The sequence below is a fragment of the Poeciliopsis prolifica genome, unplaced genomic scaffold (assembly GCF_027474105.1).
Source record: "Poeciliopsis prolifica strain line A6 unplaced genomic scaffold, Auburn_PproV2 SCAFFOLD012, whole genome shotgun sequence".
Classification (NCBI taxonomy): Eukaryota; Metazoa; Chordata; class Actinopteri; order Cyprinodontiformes; family Poeciliidae; genus Poeciliopsis; species Poeciliopsis prolifica.
The window spans coordinates 2,365,448-2,384,568 of record NW_026562387.1 but is presented as its reverse complement, the minus strand read 5'-3'; the positions used below and the strand labels follow the sequence as shown (position 1 = coordinate 2,384,568).

The 19,121-nt window shown below is 43.5% G+C and overlaps 1 pseudogene; it reads left to right on the top strand.

The window, feature by feature from the left end:
* The first annotated feature begins 326 nt into the window (after nt 1-326).
* On the top strand, nt 327-17,432 carry LOC129364979 (homeobox protein Mohawk-like; annotated as a pseudogene).
* Nucleotides 17,433-19,121: the final 1,689 nt, after the last annotated feature.

The window sequence follows — 19,121 nt, the reverse complement described above, 5'->3', positions numbered from 1 at the left end:
CAACAATATTGTGGAAAACCTGGGCAAATAAACCCTTCCTGACCTTAATTAACCCATTACATGACTGGGTCAATCATTGCATGTTTCCACAAACTCTTAGTAAAAGTCAGTTCCCCTTTTAAATGAAAATAAGCACAAATAAACAATAATTACACAGAGGCTGAACGCTTCAGATGGTTAGTCACATCCCTGAAATAACTAGTCTGAAGTCCTTCAACTTCCTGGCCAATCAAATCAAAACATGAATAATTAGCAGCTAAAATCTATTCAAGCTTTCAGACATAATAAATGAAAGTCCATCAGCAGCAGCAGCACAGCAGCTCCTAACCAGACATTATTTGTCCATTGAATCTCTAATCCTCAGTAACTTGGAGCTCGGTGGCTCAGACAGTCAGCCTGCTTCTGTCAGACTCATGCCCGCCTCCCTCTCCTTCCCTCTGGGGGCCGCTGCCCCTGAACCGGCCTAAAGCAGCAGCAGGATGTTCGCAGGCTCAGCCTCTGTGCAAGGAAACATGAGCAGGCGCAGATATTCAGAGTCCCGGGCCGCCGGATAAAACCAGAGGAGGAGACGGCGGTCCGTGTGGTTGGAGCTCAGAGACTCAGGCGGGGAACATGTGAGCGGGGCATGGGCGGCTGGGAGCGGGATTATTGTTCAGCACAGCCGAGAGACGCAGGAGGGAGCCGGGGAAGGTAACAGCCACAGATCCACTCACTTGTTGAATGAAAGGACAGGTTCAGATGTTCTGCAAGCCAACTTTGAATCAGTCACATTACTGCCAGCATCACTTTAGTCGATGTCAAGGAAAAATTCCAGCTGTTTTCCACGAAGCTGCTGCTGATGGATCCGCGTCTGAGACACATCAGCTGATCATAGTGATGAAGCTGCAGAGAGAGAGAAAGAGCAGGATCTGCTTCAAAGTGTTGGTTAGAGTCGCTTTAACAGAATTCACATGAATTTCTTCCTGTAGAATAAATGAGATTTGCACCATCCACAGTCTGCGTGTCTCTCCGTGGGTTTTTCTCCCACAGCGCAGCAGGAAAGTGGAACCAGTAATTGTTCCGCTGTCCGCACCGACTCGTCCCGGATTTATTTCTTAGCTGATTGTGCTAATTAATGCGCAATGAACGTGCGCAGAAAGAAGCGCCTCTCCGCATTAGAAGCGGAGGAGACAGAATGAAGCAAACAGGTTTCCAAAGAGACAGAAGTGGAGTCAGAGCGCCGCGGCTCCGCTCACCTTTAACTCTGAAGCTGCTGCATGTGGAGAAGTTTAGATGAAGGATTTAGTTCATTTGATCCTCAAACTAAATGTGATCTATTGTTCCGCAGGAGAGACGCGGGGACAGTTTTCCTCCACGAACCTTTTGGATTCGAGCGCAGCAGAGAGATCTGCGGACCGAGCGGCCAAAGATGAACACCGTTGTGTTTAACAAGCTGAGCAGTCAGGTCCTGTTTGAGGAGAAGGCGAAGGAAGTGGAAATGAGCAGCAGAAATTACCTGGAGGTCATCGACGGCCAACATCCAGACCTCCTCTGCAGCAGCCCGGCCATCAGAGACAGCCAGGCGGCCAGACACAGGCGGAGCGGGTATGTGAGGCTCCGTGTTCTGGTAGAGGCTGCTGCTCAGCATGCGTGGATGTGGGTCGGCTTTAGTGGGTGAAGGAACCCACGGGGGAAATATCTGACAGCCTGCTGGTCACTCGTTAGCTGAGCGTCAAACGGGGAAAAACTCTCCTCAGATCAGATTAAATCTTCGGGTTTTGCGCAAATAAGCGCAGCAAATGAAACATCTAAAGCAGAGATTTAAAGACTGATGTGGGTTTAGAAATATTATTAAACTCCATCAGCAGTAGCACAGCATTGTTTTTATCATGTGCATTTATTGTTAATATAATAAACATGATGGAAGTTTTTCTGCTGACGTGCGTAAATACGCATTTGCTCCAAATTTGGCTAAAATGATTTTAAAAGCGTTTCCGTTCAGATTCCTGTAGTTTCCAAATATTTTCTTCCTCAGGTTGTGATGTAGAACAATCTGACAGGTCCTATAATAAACCTTTTTCTAAACTGCTGCTGATCTAATGATCACTGAAGCTGTGATCAGAATTAAGAAGCAGCTGATATTTGTTCAGTAGTTTCATCCGCGCCTAAAGACCTTTTATTTAAAGTATCTCACATATAAAGTCTGACCCTCAGCGTAAGTAGGATGAACTTTTCAATTTATTTGTTCACAGAAAATGCATCAAATACATCAAAACATTTGTAGTTTTGATGTATCAAAACTATTATTTTGATATTATTTTGAATAATAACAGGTGATCATTCAAAATGTTAAATAAGAAGGAAGTTAAACTGGAAACAGCTGGAAAAACAGGCCTGAATTCCTGACTGGAGCTCCACTTTCTGCTTCCATTCAAGACTTTCATCAAAATGTTCAGTTGGAAACTGTAACTAGGAATAATGTTAATTTTGCAAATGCAACTTACATATATTTATTTGTTGTTGTTTTGTTTTTTTTGCCTAACTGAAATCATTTATTAATATCGACTTTATTTTTCATCAAAACGGGATGAATTGTTTTGCAGCAGTGTAAAAGGCATGTGACCCGTATGGCTGCCGCGGGTTCCAGTCCTGACCTGATGACCTTTGATTCATCTTTTCTTGCTCTCATGATCCACTCTCCTGTTTGGCCACATAAAGGCCACCAGAACCAGAGAAAATCTCTAAAAGACACAAAACAAACAGAAAACCAGGATGAATTAAAACCAGACAAAGTTTAACATAAACACATGCTGGCAGAGTTTCCATGAACACTTTTAAACTTGTTACATGAATTTACTTACATTGTCAAACAAAATAATTTTCCTATTGGATACAAATGAGGAATGTTCTCTAACAGAGCTCTGGGGTCAAAGGTCAGAGTGAAATGCGCTCCACGATGTTCAGGCTGATCCAGATTACAAGGAAAATATTTGGAGAACCAGAACCTCGGGCCCGCTTTGAGGTCCGACTGAAATGGGTTCCATCTGCGGCCAGTGGAGCCGTTTTGGGAGCTAAAGGAGAAGTGGAGAGCAGCACCATACTGACATCTGCAGGTTCAGGTGTTCCTCCTGTGGGTTCAGGACGTTTCTCTGATTCATCTGCCGACATTTTAGACTCGGCGTGAATTTCTGACATCTGCATGCTGAAGGCCTTGGGGGTGTCCGGTAGTTTGCCTGCGTCTAAATGCTGTCCCTGCTGGTGCACAGGGGTCGTCTCAGCGGCAGCAAAGTGCGACACAAGCGCCAGGCCCTGCAGGACATGGCGCGGCCGCTCAAGCAGTGGCTCTACAAGCACAGAGACAACCCGTACCCGACCAAGACGGAGAAAATCCTGCTGGCGCTCGGCTCGCAGATGACTCTGGTCCAGGTGAGACGCTTTCTTCTGCTCTGATTCCAGTAGGAGACAAAGAAAAGTCACACAGACAGGAGAGTGATCAGGCTGCTGGAGTTTAGATAGTTCAGATTTTACTGTTCCTGAATGTTTAGCAGGAGTGAAGTGTTGTTTCCTCTGCCTTCCAGATCCTCCTGCAGCTTCTTCTCTCTGCTGAGCGTCTCAGGTTTTGATTGTTTCTTCCACTTTCTTCCAAAAGCTGCAGCTCAGCTTCATCTCATGTCCCAGAGAGTCCAATAGTGTCAGAACTAAATATGTTTTGTTGAATTGTAATAAGTTCTTTACAATTCTTTTGTTCCAGAAGAATAGATGTTTACCTGTTTGCAAATTATTCACAATTAATTTTCAATGGCTATTTCTTAGAGGTGCACCAACTGCAGGTTTCTGGCTGATTGCTGATTACTTAAATTAATTAATGACTAAAATAATTAATAATATTTAGGTAAAAGTTTTAAATGTATTAAAAGAAGAAAACTATAAATGAAATTCAAATGTATTATAGTAAAAACATCATTATCTGATTATTTATTGATTTATTTTCCTATATTCTGATTTACATTCAGACATAAAATAATTGAATCATGCAGTAGATATAATATTTTATACTCAGCTGTTTGAAATATAATGTTCAGTTTATCTGCTGACCAATCAGCTCCTCTGGAACAGAATCATCCCTACAGACTGTCTCTGATTGGTCAGGCTAAATTAGATCCAGAAATAATGAGATTATTTCATATGTTTTAAACAAATTTTAGATTAAGATACTTTCATGTATAATTATATAATGATTTGGTGTTTTGTAATTTTTGATACTTATAACTATAGATACAAGTAATGTGTTTCATGCAAGTATTTCTAGTTTTATTGAAGTGATCATTTATACAAATATTTATTTAATATTTAATATTTGTGGAAAAATGGTTTGATGCAAATCAGTTCTTGATCTAAATATTTTAACTTTGTGCTAAAATATAAAAAGTTCAGCTCTGCAAAATATCAAAAGTTTTCTTCAAACACCAAAATTATGTTTTTGTTCCTGTTCTGTTTTGAAGAACCTGGTTCTCTATTTTCTCTATTTTCAGTTGTTGATGGACAAAAACTTTTGTTTTTGCCAATTAGGAATATGAAAACAGATAGTTATAAATCTTTAAACTCTCAGTCTTTAAAAATATGTTTGGACTGAACAAGTGATGGTTTTGTCCCAAAGTGTGAACATAAACTCAGATGTGACCATGATGTCTCTCTGTCTTTCCACTGATTGCTGCTGAGTTCTTCCACTGTTTAGTCCAGACAGACCGCTGTTAAGGCTGCCAGTGGCGTTGAACGCATCACTTCCTGTGTGTTTTTCCCTGGAGAGGCCGACCTGGCAGCAGGTGTTAAACAGCAGCTAAATCTGTCATGTTGTAGCGCAGCAGTTAGCTTTGTTCCATGTCAATGTTGTGAAATGGAGCCGATGATCCGGTTCCATCTCCATGGTTCCTGAACTCCGTCTCAGTGGTAAAATGCTGTCTCCTTTGGGACCTCCCGTCCTCATGAGGACATGTCCCTTCCCCTCCCATTCCTGCTGGCCAATTGGTTGCTGCTTCCTGCCTGCTGGGCTGCAGACTGAAGACAGTGGACAGTCCAAGTTAATGAGAAATGTGATGCTGAAGGAGAGGACGTGAAAACTAAGCAGTCCAGCTTGAGGCCGCCGTCCCCGGCCGTTCATCAGAGGCTTGAAATCTATTGAGCATGAAAAGTTATTCCAGTAGAATATCTAATGGTCTCCACTCCCAGTGGAAGGAAGAGCAGCGGCTCAAGTGTCTTTTTTATTGGATCTTAAAGACAGAGATGGAAAAAACGTCTTATTGGAGGGAGGCTAGATGTGTCCAGAATAAGCAGGATGGGGACGTGTGTCTCAGTCAGAGCATTAGATCATGAAATGATGCATTCACTGGCCGTCAGCCGATTCTTTGTACACAGTAAAAGGATGAGAGGCTTCAGTTTTTCTGCAGAACGTCTGGGATGTTCCTCTCAGCTCCGTTCAAAGAGCTGCAGCTGACCTGCTGCTGGACTCTGTCTCTGCAGCGAGGCGACGTCTCCACTGAGGACGACACGTTTAGTCTGTCTGTGGATGTGGACGAGTGTGGAATCTAGACATTAACACGTCTTCCTGTTTGCTGTGTGTGTCTCCTTCCTGCTTTGTCCCCCTCAGGTGTCCAACTGGTTCGCCAACGCCAGGAGACGCCTGAAGAACACGGTGAGGCAGCCGGACCTGAGCTGGGCGCTCCGGATCAAACTGTACAACAAATACGTTCAGGGCAACGCCGAGAGGCTGAGCGTCAGCAGCGACGACAGCTGCTCTCAAGGTACGCCTCAAGTTTGTTTGACAAATGTGCAAACACACGCCGGCTCTCCTGGGAAGGTCCGGCCCGTTTTGGTGAGGAAGCGTTAGAAAGTCAAAGTTCAGTCGTCCTGCAGTGAATGAACAGAAAGTTCAGAGCGCTGTGGTGTCAGTAATCTCTCCCTCAGTGTGTGAGGAGGAGAAGCTGAGCGTGTGGCTCCCAGAGGAATGTGTGCATGGTGTTTGTGTTGTGTGTGCCGCAGGCCGCTGCACCACCAGAGGCTCCGTATATCTCCCTGACTCGTCTCCCTGTCATATTCTGGTTCTGGAGCGATCCGCAGCCCGCTCCCACTGCTGGCCCGTGTGCTGAAAGGCCCTCCATTATGTTCTGAAGCCTATGCTTTTGTTCCAGAGACTATTTCTGGGAGCAGATCTGACCCTGCTGACCATGTCTTCATTCCTCTTACTGTCCTGAAACGGTCCAGCTTGTTCTGGAACTGCAGCAGCAAATCCAGGCTAAAGTAAAAACTGTTTTCTGCTGGTGTCCAGCAACGTGATGTTCTGTTCAGGAGAACAGTTTAATATTTTTATTGGATCAAATCAAAAGGTCAGATTGATTGGTGACAGAGGAGATGCTGGAAGAACCATGTGGTTCTGATTAATGGAAGCTCTCATCTTAATTTGGACCAGGCTGAACCAGACATCTAACCCGGCCAAATGACAGAACTGCAGTCCTGGCAGCGACAGAATCTGAAGTGAAGTGTCTCTGATTTCCCTGCTGCTAGAGAATCTCTGGGTTTTCATCAGACTTTTATCTTCCTCCTGTTTCTTTCATCAGGCTGGAAGCTGGGCTTTAATTTAGTCTCCTCAGCTGCAAAGCATTCTGGGAAGGATTTAATTCTGCAGGGCATGAAGGCTGAGATAGAAAGGAAATGGACCAGCATTAATTACGATTTGGTTCTGTGTCTCAAGTCTGAACTGGGCTTTCTGTTGTGGAGGCGATGCCAACTTGTGGGCAGGAGTAGAAAGTTGAATTCTTCTGGTTCTGCTGTTTGAATTAAAGATTAGCTCCAAAGAACCGTTTTCCTTCAGACTGGGTGAACAGAACTGAGACAATAACTGGACCTGGAGTCCAACATCTGATGGAGGAAATGAGTCATTACAATGTGCACCTCCACTGATTGTTTTTAGTGACTTTATGACCATATAAAAACTGATGGGACCTAAATGCAGCGACCCAGATGAAGATGGAGAGACTGGAACCAGTCAGCTCCACTGGTTTACACACCATATGTACATACAGGCCTTATGCTGCAGTCTTAAGTGTTTCTGCATCAATGTGACCAACAACAGATGTTCTTTAACCATAGAGAGTTCTACAACCCAACGAGTCGATTGATCAATTCAGACACAGATTTTCTTTTTGGCTGTGGAGAGTTGAGGTTCATTTACACTGTTTTATGTCGTTAACTGATCCCAGTTAGGAGTCGGGACAAGAGCAAGAATAAACATGATGTTTATCTTGTACTATAGATCAACATGGCAACAGAAGTTTGTTGTAAAGTTTTAAGAGATGGTTTTTGTTGTGGAGAAGACTTCCTGTCCTCCACCAACACAACAGTCATGTGAGCATGTCCCGATGTTGCAGATGGAGACAACCCTCAGAGGACACAGAGCGGCCCTGAGGATCTCACCAAGCCCTTGTACCAGAGCGTCATCAAGAAGGAGGGCTCCCCCATGGTGGGCGTGGCCATCGGCATGGACCCAGGGCTGCGTTCTGCCGTGGAGGCCGAGGACTACGTGTCTCCACCCAAGTACAAGAGCAGCTTGCTGCACCGTTACCTGAACGACTCTCTGCGGCACGTCATGGTGGCCAACGCTGTCATGGACGCTCGCAAGAGGAACCACTCTGGCTCCTTCAGCTCCAACGAGTTCGATGACGAGCTGCTGTCGCCATCGTCCTCTGAAGCTGAGGCCCACTTCGTCTATCGAGCCGGTAAGGAGACCACTGACTCTTCCAGGAACTCTCCGACACACACATCACATTCCTCATGTCTGATCTCTGTCTTTTTCTGGACGTTTATTTTCATCCCTCCAGCTCGTCCATTATGTTCAGCTGTCTGTCCCTCTGCAGGATCTCCAATATCTCTCCTGCTAACTCTCTCTGTTCTTCCTTTAATTCAACATGTTGAATGTGTTGCTGAATCTTCTCCTCATGGTTGATGAAATGGAGAAGCTGTTCAGGAGCTTCTTGAAATATTTTGTAAAATTTAAACAAGGTGCAGTTCAACTGAAACACACAAGCATATCCAGTAACCTGCACACTGTCAAACCCACACACACTGAACCACTGGTTGTCTCTGAGGCCGTCCAGACAGGTGGGAGGAGCTTCACCTCCAGCTAACCAGGGTCTAACAGGTCAGACACAACAAGGCCATGTTGAAAACTTTCAGGCTGCTGGTTGTCTTATCTTTGATCCTGCTGTGGCTCCAGGTGAGAGAGCAGAGCAAAATGTCCAACAGGCCTCTTGAGACTGAGAGTTGAATGTGGGACCTTTGCAGCCCAAAGCGTCTGGAAGCTGCAGGAGTTTCTGCAGAGTTTCAGAGATGTAACCAATCAAGGTCAGCTCTGTTTGTATCGGCTGAGAACACTGGGTCTTTGTTCAGGTGGACTTCACGTCCAGAAGTAACATTTTCCCTTTGTGTTGAACACGATCAGAACAAGGAGGGTCCGGATCTGAACTGGGTTGTTGGAGGGAAGAGCTGCTGTTATTGTGTCTTTTTTGGACAAAAGTGTTTCTTCTTGTCTGAGTGTGAAGCAGACAGAGTGTGTGTATCTGAAATGAATCAATGAGTCAGACAGGAACAATTAAAACCCTTTGACCTGAGCCAACATCAGACTGTTTTCACTGCAGAAGCTTCACTCCAGCAGATTTTATCAAGACAAATCCGAAAAGGGCTGAATTCAGCTGGCAGACCTGCGGCCTTTAATAGACACTGACTGTTTTATCTCTGGCTATTAAAATTTCTTGCTGCTCATGTCTCCCTTTTGGCCTCTTTGGACTCTGATACATTTACACAAGTATTACTCTTTTACTTGTGGCAGAAGCTTCAAATGGAAAGATTAATCCAAAAGGGACAAGGTCCTTCTGGGAAAATCAGATCTGATCCAAATTAGAATAAAAGTTGAGAAAATCAAATTTTCATTCCACGTCTGACTTCAGAGGAACAAAGCAAATGAAAAATTGCAGAGAGAGAGAGAGAAATGTTTTCAAGGTCAAGTTTTTGTCATTTCCTGCGGTTTTTTTCTCCTGTTTGCTGAAAATTCCAGATATTTCTTCAGAGAACACATTCTTCTTTCATAAAGAGTTTTATGTTTTAAAACGAGAGAAAAATGTGTCCCTGTGCAGCAGATTTGACATAAATCTGTTCTTCTATCACCTCCACAGAGGACACAGCGTCCAAATAAATCTGATTTAAGATTACTGAAAGCTTCAGACCCAGACTGGGTTCTGTTCTCTGGCTTTAAAAGATCTTCACTTCTTCAAATTGTCCAGGGAACTTTTTGGTCATATTGTCTTAGTAAGTTCCAGTCTGTAATAAAGTTGTGATTGGGCAAGGAAAAGTGGCGAACCTGCTCGCTGCCGTCCCATTGGTCAAAAGTCCATTTGTGTCCCAGTTGGTTGTTGTGAGCTCAGCCAGAACTCCTGACTACAAAGAGCAGACAGACGTGGCAGCAAATGGAGATCATGGATTGGCTCCAGTGAGAAACTAAACTTCTTGAAAGGAATCCCACTGGTGAAGCTCCAAGACCTCAAACATCACATCCACACTAGAGCTAAAGGAAAACAAGCAGCATGTGATAATAGTGGCGAATGTTGCAGGAGCAATGTCTTAAGATGAATGAATTAAAACTTAAAAAGCGTTAAAACTGCTGTAAAAAATAATTCTTTTTTTACACATTTATGTAAACTATCAGTATGTTGTAACAGTATGCTGTGAAATAATATATGAGATAACAATGGAGTTCCTCTGTCTTGGTCCAATGCTGTCTAGAAACGACCAATCAGAGCCAGGCAGCGGGTCTTGGCACCTCTCGCTCTCTGCTACATTGCAGCTAGCATACTCTATTCAATAGAGTAGTACAGCACGTGATCATATATATGTTTATACATGCTATTTTTTTAAGGCAGAGCCAAGAAAATGAGTGGTTGTCCTTTAACAATAAGTTGGAACATTCAGCAGCAAGTGCATGAGCATGACTGACAGCGCTAAAACCCTCCCCCTGGCTCTGACTGGTTGTTTTTGACTGGGAACAGTGCATTTCTTCAGACTGCAAAGCCAGCTGAGGGAAGAGGTGGATCTTTTCACAGATCATCTCTCTCATAGCATAATGTCACAGCATGGTGACAGTTTGAACAAATATATGAAAAACATATTCTCAAAAAAAGTTACACGTTGCTGCTTTGAAAAGAAAAATGCTTTCACGAAACCCTGGCTGCTGACTGATATTTGCTATTATGGCAACAAAACAACTTGGTTTGTTTCGGAATGATTTTTCCAACTCAAGCTATAAACATCACCAAATATATTCCAGGCCTGCAATGAGCAAACATTTGTTGCAGATCGGCGAAATTACCACGACAATAAATGGCCGTTAAGTTGTGAGCGCACATCAAACACCGGCAGCCACATGTAAACACTCTGCTGTCCGCAAGGGTTTTTCAGAGTTCCATCACACGGAGGTTTCATGGCCAGTGAGCCTTTAATGGGGTCTTAAAAGGCAGGAATCTGACGATTGTTTCCCTTCTCACTCGGCGCCAGATTTGGTTCTGTGTCATGTGGGTCAGTATATGCCAAATGATTCCTAATGACTCGTGGACACAGACTCCATTTGTACTCCACGGTTCAGCCATTAACACTCCGACTGGACGTCATGAAAGCGGCATCGGAGAGCAGAATCTGCATATTTTCCCCCAAATTGATCACTAAATAATGGAGAGCTTGAAAGTAGTTCCCCATCTGCGTATTCAGCCGACTGAAGGAAACAATAATGTGTAGAGAGAAGGCAGTTCGGGAGATTTCTTTTTCTTAGACAGAAATTTAAATATGAAGTGATGTTAAAATGAGATTTGTGACATGACTGCTTCCACATTTTGCTCTAAACCTGATTTCATTTCCCAATTATATCTGACTTGAGCCAGATTTTGGTCACTTTTCTTGAAGGACGACGGTTTTGCCAGGTCTGACTGGTTAGCAGTGACGTGACTACAGATATAAATTAGCATTTGTAGCCACGACCTGGTACAAATTCAGTGGCCAATGTATGCTGTACATTGTTTCATTTGATATAAATCCATTCATTCAGTTAGCAGAGTAATATCCTGAAGGCCATAGGAGAGACCTGGCTGTACACAGGAGATCTCATGTCAATGAGACACTCCCAGATGGTGATAAACGAGGACGGCTCCTCCCAGGAATCCAGGGAGCTGGACAGGCTCTGGATTTTCCTCAGAAAGAAGAAGGAAACAAATAAAAGCGGATTTAGCTCCAGCCAAGACTCACCAGTTTCAGATTAGACTTCAGAAAACAAAGAGGAGGTGATGGAAGGAACTTGGGATGAGACTTAATTTAAAAAATGTGTGTAATAAAGCCACTTAGTCTAGTTTATGGTCAACTATGGGGATTTATTTTTCTAAAGTAGAATGCACAACTCCTGACTCGTGTTGTTTTTGGCAGGATTGGAGCCCTGGGCAAATCTGTCCTTCTGCCCCCCTGCAACCAATTAAAATGCAAGCAATTATCAGGCGTCTTTTGGCTTGCTGTCCCATTACTGAGGCAGCAGGCGAGAAAAACATTCTGCACTGCACATGCACAGATGTAGCAGATGAGCTGCATTTTATTTTTGCTACAGCGGAAACTGAAATAGCTGTAACAGGTTATTTTTATTTATTTATTTTTTTCAAATAAAGTTCAGACATGAAAAATGTGGAGCCACACAAACATGGTGGTTACATGTTGAGTTCTTGCTCTTGCTCTTCTGGGTTTTAGTTCATTTTGAGGCGTGGTCTGTACGAATGGGAAACAATGTTGACCAATCAGGTTCCGGCTTTCGGTCTCTCTTGGATTCAGATGCATGCAGGTTTGCTGGCGTCTCATCAGGTTGATATGTTGTTTCTATTACGTGTGTCACTGTTCTAACCACATGGTTCACTTCTGTTTCCCCTGAAAAATAAGTGAATCATCAGAAACCCTTTATTCCATTAATGCAATGATCAAATATACATCGACTATAAATGGACAGATGGAAAAGAGGTGATTTTTTAAATTCAGCATCAAGTATTGACTGAGCAGTGATTCCTTTCCTGTCCTGAACAATCAGACCGTCTGTTCAGCTTTGTGTCACTTTTGATTTGATAGAAAATAAAAAGAAAAAGAAAAGCACATTTTAGCAGCAGGAAGCAACTTGGGGCTAAAAACTGACTCTAATTTAAAGACACTTTAGATAAACCAGCGGAAAGCCTGATGGGTCGTAGGAAGCGGTTTGTGTGTGTTCCTGTACAACTCAGAGCTTGGTGCTAGTTGCTAACAGCAGCAGCAGATGGTAACGATGGGAGCAAAACCAATCTCCACCACAGTCATCTGAACAGGTGGAGCATCACTCCCTCTTTGTTAAACTCCATCTTTTTCCTCTCTTCTCTCACATCAGTGTTCAGTCAGCCAGTGTTTTGGATTTTCCACCTGGATGCCAGAAACCAGCAGACATCTCAGCGCTTCCCCTTTGGGGCTCCATAAAGCGTGCTGTCAGTGCGGCCCAGAGGCAGCAGCAGAGCTGACTGAGTGTTCAGCACAAAGGAGGAAAGAAGCAGAAACTGGGCCAGTGATTTATTGCTGATTTATTGAGTCATTGGAGCTGCTTTTGTTTGGAAAAATCTGAGTTTCAGATGTTTTAGGCAAAAAGTTTTGGAAATAGACTCTTTGTAAGCAGAGGTGTGTCTCCAGATTCTGTGATTATGAATCAGAGGAACCAGTTGGACTCTGTGAGCATATGGTAACTTAAGCAGCAGAGGAAAAGACGCCACAGCAGGGAAATATGGACAGACAGGAATGTGAGAATATTGTTGAAAATCTCTGACAAACTATAACCTGAACTAAAACTGAGTGGTTTGTGACTCTGGGTTATCACATCCTCATCTCCCTCTCACACATTCCTTCTATTCTTCTAAGGAAAGCACTGTGGTGAGTGAGGTCAGGCTCCTCTCTGTGGAAGAATCTAAAAATGAGCCAGAAAACTAGAGGAACATTTCCTAATCAGGGCCGTATCAGCCCAGAGCGCCTCAGACCTTGTCCTGTCATCATGGCTCAGACTGCATGGGAAGCAGACAGAAGAGCAGCGAGGAGATGGAGAGTCTGAGGCTGGTGGAGCCTGCAGAGATGAGATCAGTGGATCAGGATATTAAGAAACTCTGGAGGCTTTTAAAGCAGCAAGAGAGGTGACCAAGATAAAGCTGTAAAGTCAGAGCAGTTTAATGGTTTGGCTTTCACACGATGTTGGACTTTTATATTCATAAGAAAAGATGCAGTGAAGATGAAAATGTTACTCAGGAGGAAGAACCAATTGACATGCAGGATGTGCAGCATGAGCTTGTAGAAGACGGGGTTTCCCTGTGTGAGGGATTTGTTCTGAACAAAGGACGACCTACTGAACGTCTGACACTCTTAATACCTTTGGACTAAATAGAAACTTTCAGATAATTTTCCTCTTTTGAACATTTTCTTCTCATCCAATCATCTCTAGCTGGTAAAGACCAAACTTCTTAAAAGTTTAGTCAACTTAAGTAGAGTGCCTGGAGGCTGCACAGCTAGAAAGTCCAGATGTTCTGCTGTCTTTTAATGCCTCATGAAACTCCAAGCTTGTGTTGTCATTTTCACTGATGGGCAGCTGAGCGAAGGCTGAACGCGAGACAGAAGACAGGTTGAGGTCTCAAAACACCAAGAGCTCTCAGTAAACAGCTGAAGTAAACACTCTGGCGCCCATAAAGACAACTTTACTTTCATTGTTTAATGACTTTGCTATTCCTCACTAATGTTTCACAGATGAGATGGCGATTGGTCCCATTGAGGAGGGGGAGGAAAGCCAACATTCGGCCATCTTTCTCCCACTGACTCACTCTCAGCTCTGTTTCGCTCTGTCTTTTTCGATCTGATTTCTTCAGACAACTCAATTATGCTGGCTGGGCTCCATTTGTTTTCCAACTAAATATTACACCATGGACTTTACGAGTCATAAGAAACATCTTTCTGCTCCATCCTATCAGTCACCTTTACGCTTCAAGCCTTCTCGCTAAAACGTGTCTTTTTCCTTCAGCGTCTTAAATAAAGACAGAAACCAGAGCAGCACATGTTTGCTGAGGACACGGTGTCCACTGAAAGAACAAAACACAAGTCAAAAACCACACACACACGCACATGCATCCACTAATCTGCTGAACATGCAACCTTTATTTAACGAGGGCAAAAACTTGAGATTAAAAATGTCTTTTGCTAGTGTCCTGATGTTCTGACCCAGAGAAGTCTACTGAGTTTTTCTCTCTCTGCTTTCAGAAGCCACAGACCATGGATCAAGTCAACATGACAAGTGAGTCGACCTTCTCTCCCCAGATAACCTGTGTCCAATCACCAGCTGAACGTGAGCCGTAACGCTCTGTTTTGTTCTCTCTGTGCGCGTTTGCGTGTTGTGCCGGTCGTCAGGGGCAACGCTGGCGTCGCAGCGACGCAGAAGGAGAAGGTGAAGGCCAAAGATGAGACGTACTGGAAGGAGATCAACGCCGCCATGGCCTTGACCAACTTGGCTCAGGGGAAGGACAGCGTCTCCGGGACAACCAGCTGCATCATCCAGAAGTCCTCCCATATAGCTGAGGTGAAGACTGTTAAAAAGGTTCTTGCTCTGACGTCCCCCCATCCAAATATAGAAACCAGCAAACATTCCTCTCTCAACAAGTTTGAACTGAATTCCCCTTTAAATGAAGAGAACTGTTACCTACAGAGGGAAAAGGGCTTGTTTAAAGCTGAAGAAGAAATCATTTTGTCATGTTGAAGTTCCCGTTCTGTAACATTTCCCTGCCATTGTCAGTGCCTTAACATTCCCATTCTTGAAGCAAGAAATGTTTATAATGTTATACTATTATCCAAACTTATCAGCTCAATGATGATGAGCTACGGATTTGAAGATCATCTAGTGTTAAGAACTAGCAGTACAATAAGCTGAGATGGGATTCAACATGGAGTAGAACAGGGGCGCCCAAAGTGGGTCCTGGAGGGCCGGCATCCTGCATGTTTTAGTTCTCTCCCTGGTTTAACACAACTGGATCCAATGATGGCTTGTTAGAAGGCCTAAGAAGAACACTGACATGTTGAGAAGGTTGTTGGTACCACCTGGGAGGGAACTGAAACATGCCGGATGCCGGCCCTCGGGGACCCACTTTGGGCACCCCTGGAGTCGAAGGTACATACTTCTGATTAAATATAATTTATTTAAGGTAAAAAGTTTCCCTTTAACATACTTCATTGTGTCTTTAATGTTACTTAAATGTTACTTTAGCAATTTTTAATTTGAAATCCAAATTTTGGAAGCTTTTATTTTCTTTGCCAAGTCTTAAAACTGCAGTATGTAACTTTGATCATCTTTCATATTTGTTGAAACTTTGTTGTAACATTATGGTGTGAGACAGATAACCTATTGAAGCTCCTTTGACTTTTCCCAGTGCTAACCAGAAACAACCAATCAGAGCCAGGAGGCGGGTGTTAGTGCTGTCAATCAATGTTAGTGATTGACGGCAATCACCTGTCATGATGATTGCCGAACCTGTATAAAAGTTACAGACTACAGCTTTAAGGCTTTTTAAAATCTTGCATTATGGCAAATACTTAGATTTCAGAACTCAGTAAATATAGTTCAAAGTTCTTTTCTGTACCCAAGATCCATAAACATGATTTTTGGACAAATCAAACCGAAAACCTTCTGGTTACGAGACTCTTACCACAGAAGTACAGCTGCCTCAGATTTACCACTAGATTAGCCTTAAACCCAGTCACCGAGATGCCTTTGCCATGGCTGCCTTTTCTGTTCAGCAATATATCATGTGACTAGTGAAATTAAAACTTCACTGAGAATGACAGTTTCTTGCTCGGTTGATCAGGTGCTGATGTGAACCTCATGGTTATGTTGGGGTTGCCTGGATGTCTGGTTGTTTTGTTTTGGTCAGTTTTGTTTATCCAGACTGTTGCATTAGGATCACGTCTTGGCATCCAGTGGAAAGAGTCTGTTTCTGGAGAAAATACTTTTCCTAATGGTGCACATGTCATAAACTTTAGTGGTGAGCTTGGAAAAGCTCAAAGTTGTAAAAAAAAAGAAGAAGAAAAAAACCTTCTCTTGTCCTTGGGAGAAAGACAAGTTGGCCTTCTGTGCTGACTTTTAATTTAATACGTCTTCAAGGTATTGTTCATGTGTTATGAAACCGAAAGTATAACATGAGTTGCTCAGTTTGAGTTTTATGACATGCAGACTGTTGTTATGGTCAAGGACTTTTCAAAAGACTGAAGTTGCACAGTGACTTTTTTTTTTTTACATGTCTCGAATGTTTAAAAAAAATCTGCACTTAAAGTTTGTGGTTGGGGTGGGGGAAGGGAGGGGGGGTTGTTTCAACAAAATGAAAGAAAGTTCAAGAAATGAGGGGTGCCTTTGCGTTACTTCAGTCGGTGTGTCTAAACAAGTAGAAGGAAATGAGTGAAACCCACCAATCCCCAGTAAGGCTGTTGGCCTCCTATCGGTGTTTATACACATCGGATCCAGACAGGGAGGAACTGGATCCATGCCTTCGTCTCTGAACTTCTGGGTCACTCATGAGCTTCACGACTCGCACACCGAGAGGAGGCAGGGGGAGGTAAGGAGAGTCCAGGGACAGAAAGTCTCTGTTCCCCTGACAACCAGAGACCGGTCACACTGGCTAACCCAGGAACCCCACTGTGGATCTGTGGACCAGACTGACTGAGGTCTTCAACAAACTCTCCACTTCATCAGGAGGATCCAGTCAGAACCTTTAAATACACATTTCAACATGTTTCTTTCATACCTTACCTGCCTTGTAAAGTGACTACGCCAGCTGGAGTGTGAAGCTTCACTCAGGGAACGACGGTTACCTGCCGCATTACGGCCAGTCAACAGAACTCTGTTCGAGTCGACAGTGGGGTAAATAAGTCAGGGAGGAGGTAAAATGAGGACAAACAATAAAGCTCATTCCAATCACTTTGTAAATTTAAAGGTTCTGTATCAATGAACTGAAGTCATTGTCTGTGATTCTGAAGAGAACCGATGCTTTAACAGGGAGAACCTTGATTCCCCGACAACAGAGGAGTCATTATCATACAGTAAATCAGGACACGTAGGGATGAAGCAGAAACACGATGTTTTCATTATTTATATTTAAAATGGCAACCACCGGGTATATTTTTCATGTTGACTCACAAAGTGAGATTTTTTTTTTGTTATTTTATTTTTTGCTTATTCAAATGGAGACTGGATGTTCAGTCCAACGACCAAATACATATCTCCCTTTTGTTTGATTTGTTTTCATGTAAAGTTTTTTTACGCTGCTTTGTATCAACAATGAATAAAAGTCTGAATGAAACGACGGCATCTTTTCTATCCATCATGATGCGCAGAGTTTCACAGCAACTTGGCACTCAGAAAGTGGAGGGTTAACCAGTACCAGCTGTTTTTTTTTTTTTTTTTTTTTTTTTTTATAAATGAACGTCTTTGTTTACAAGTACAAAGAAAAAGCAAATATTACAGACATGACGAATAAAATCCGATTCAAATGTGACCTGAACGTCACTAACAAGCGACAAACGTCACTTGTCTGAGTCCTGATTCATGCAAGCAGGAAGAAAAACAACTTTTGCCAACTATAATGAGGATTAAGTTGTTAACATGCTGCTCCAGTTGGACAACAACTTCAGTGGTAGCATGGTGGATGCTAATGCTCCACCATTAGTATCCATGTTTACTTCCGCAAACACTGAGCACTCCCTCTTTTTATGGCGGTTGGCGAAACACTGAGAACGTTCAGGTTATTGCGCCCTCTGCTGTGCAGGCGGGACACTTTCAGGTCGTTAGCCCGTTCACACTGGAGAACACACACACACGAGTCGCATATGTTTGGAATTGGGACCAGCCAGACAAAGTAATCTGATTTGACAAAAAATCTGAATTGGGTGACTTCAGGCTGCAGTGTGAAGACAATTTGTGCTCAGCTGCCTTAATGAGCTGCAGGGAAATATAGTTTCCAGAATCTCTGTTTTTAAATACTCAGAAGAGTTTTTCTGGAATGCCCTTGCATCTCTGCTTGGCCACCACTCAGCGTTGATCTCACCATGAAAGATGTTTGTTTATCATGCAGAGGGCAGGGCGGTAATTAAGAGCTAAACAAACTAATCATGTCGAACCACCGCGGCAGCTGAGTGCACACAGAAGCGAGGCGCACCAAACACACACCGCACATTAGCGGTTTGGGTCCCAGCGGTGTTTGCTGTCTGCTGTGTATTTTTGCTGCCTTTCAAAACGATGGCAGCTATTTAGCTGTATTTATTTGAACCAGGACCACACAAAGCTCTCCCTCCTGCAGTGGGTGAATCCGGATCGAGACCAAAATGTTTATTCACATAAAGATTTCAGCGCATTTGCGGTGTCACGGATCTGGCACAATGACTTCGATCGTCAGCTCGCTCTTTGTTTAGTATTTGGTATCCCAGGGAGCTGAAATGACCTCAAACACTTCCAAAGTGTGTCCCTCTCCTCGTGGATCCTTCGTCTGACACGCAGTATTAATGTGCACCGCATGCTATTCCTGAAACTGAACTCTGCCACAGAGCTGAAATCCAAACGCCAATGCCTGCAAACTCAATGGTTTGTCAATTGATAGCAGAGCAGCAACATGAAGTGTGGAGGTTTGGTGAGACAGCTCCCACTGTCATTTCCTGCAAAAACAATAAAACTAAGTTTTCTTTGTCTTCTCATTCCTGACCGCATTCAGGTGGACAAACTTCCAGATCCACTGAGCCAGATTTTCCATTGAAAAACCTTAAGTGATATTCCACACTGCTCCTCGTTCTCTTTAATTTTTTTCCCCTCCCATCTCTTTCTCCACTGAGTGCCGCTGAAAGGTTCGGAAGAAGTCATGGAACTTCACGTTTATCCCGATGGCGGTGGACGGACAGGCACAGCGACTCTCCTGGCGTGACGCACTCCAGACATTCACCTTGGCCAGAAACTCAACTACATCAACAGCCGACAAAACGTCGCCAAACCAAAC